The sequence below is a fragment of the Leguminivora glycinivorella genome, chromosome 22 (genome assembly GCF_023078275.1).
Source record: "Leguminivora glycinivorella isolate SPB_JAAS2020 chromosome 22, LegGlyc_1.1, whole genome shotgun sequence".
In the NCBI taxonomy this organism is placed as follows: Eukaryota; Metazoa; Arthropoda; class Insecta; order Lepidoptera; family Tortricidae; genus Leguminivora; species Leguminivora glycinivorella.
Genome location: NC_062992.1, coordinates 8,238,568 through 8,240,606, shown reverse-complemented (window position 1 = coordinate 8,240,606; position 2,039 = coordinate 8,238,568). Strand labels below are relative to the sequence as shown.

The 2,039-nt window shown below is 32.3% G+C and overlaps 1 long non-coding RNA gene across 1 annotated transcript; it reads left to right on the top strand.

The window, feature by feature from the left end:
• Window positions 1-561: 561 nt before the first annotated feature.
• On the top strand, window positions 562-1,715 carry LOC125237920. Its single transcript, XR_007178390.1, has 3 exons — window positions 562-670; window positions 912-982; window positions 1,436-1,715. It is a non-coding gene; the product is annotated as an uncharacterized LOC125237920 (long non-coding RNA).
• Window positions 1,716-2,039: the final 324 nt, after the last annotated feature.

The following is a 2,039-nucleotide window of genomic DNA, read 5'->3' as shown; positions in this document are numbered from 1 at the left end:
TTTTATAACCTATAAATTCGTTAGGAAATCAGGCGAAAACGCGTTATTTTAATTCATTGCAATAAGTGTTAGGTGTACAGTAGACCTAGTAAAATCTAGCCTAGTGCAATGGACGTAAATAAACTGGATCCTTAACTTTACAGCAAAGGTAAGCTTTTGTTTTTACTCTTCAATCTGTCATGAAACACGAAACTCCTGAACACACCTCGTTTAAAGAGTAAACATCAAAAATATATCTTCGATTAATTTACTTGACCTAGGCTACCTAACTGTACTTGGAATTTATAAAATTTTTGCGGTTCCAAACAATGAAATGACTTAATTATTTTTCTGAGGCACTAGCTTATTGATTATGGAAAGTAATATTTGTAGGCCTTCAAATAAATGTTATGGCATTTAAAAATGAGCATTGAGTCTTGTACAAACTGTATTTTTCAAAGATAAAGATATCAGTTGGATTGGACACTTAAATAAAATTATGTAGACTGAAAATCTAGACTTAATATAAATATTGTTCTTGTTATAATGGGTTTAAACAATGTATATATTAATTTTCAGTATATCTAATCGGTAATCAACACCTAAACAATTCCAACTAGTTGCAAACTGAACGGGACAATTTTCCGGTGTGTCCTTTATGGACTGTACTCCGTCTTAGCACTATCCTCAAGTAAGTACAAAACATCTTGTCATTAAAAAGCTATTCTTAGACTTAATTAACCCTACTTAGTAAGTTAAACGATTCGGCAGGGAAACCGCATTACTTGGAAAAATGGATATGGTAGTTTTTTTTTCTAACTGTAGATGAACTAGAGAAATATAAACAATCTTAATGACGAGTATTTATAAATAAGATTCCTTAAACATACATACACCCTATTTAACAAATTTTTCAATATGTACAATTTCAGGTTTTACCCGAGAGACCACGCTTCAGGTTGGACCGTCTTCCATATATCTACTGACTTCATATAAATGAAAGGTACTTTTATTATATTATAATAGCACGTACTAATTATTAAATTTAAAAGTTAATACCTCATGGCATTAATAATATTATATTTAGAAAATTTAGTTGCGAGGGATAGCGATGACTATAGCGATGAAGTGAAAATTAAACTTATACTTACTTTATTGGCTAAGTAAACTCATTATTAACTTATTTATGTACTAACTCATGTAGATATGAACTGCAAGGCAGAGGTTCTCAAACTTTTTAATATTTTTTTCTTTTTGTAAATTTTGTAGTATGCGTTGTTTTTTCTGACACAATATTTCTCACGGGCGTGTCTTAGTTCCCAAATTAAGCGACGCGCCCCCGTGAGTAGATAAGTGAAATAATATTGTTCCTATTTGGCAGAACCCCACTCTAAACAATACCCTTTTCTTACTCTTTCTATATGAATATTTCTAATGTCTGACTATTTCCTTTCAGTGTACTAAGGACTCGCTGATCTGCACTACCAGCTCATGTTCAACGTTACTGAACAACAAAGTAATCCGACAATCAGACTGGACCCGGTCACGTTAGGTAAGTTTACATACCTACTGCATACTACATACATACTATTTCTGAACCTCAGTAAAATATGGTTTTATAATGATGATAGTGCTTATTATCTACGAGTAAGCCTACTTAACAAGAGTATTACAAATTTCAATCAATTTTCATGAAATTCATTAAGCAATTGTGACAATGATCAAGCAGTGGTGGAGTTAAGGTATGGTGGTACGACCTCCCAGATGCTGGTAATTTCGTAGGAAATCTGGTGACGATTGTGTAGCTATTTAACTTAACTAATAAAATATGTATGTTGGCATATGCCTGATCCGTGAAATATTGCGACAGTGTAAGGTTCCGTATAAAAGCTGTGTACACAATCTAAGTGAGATAACATGTCATGTGTACCAGTTGAAAATATTGTTCATACATACATACTTGTTTGTACTATAGCAAAAATATATACTTATAGAAAGTTGAAATTCGCACTGTGCATTTAATTTATTGAAATAATTGGCAGATATAGGCTACAGTGACC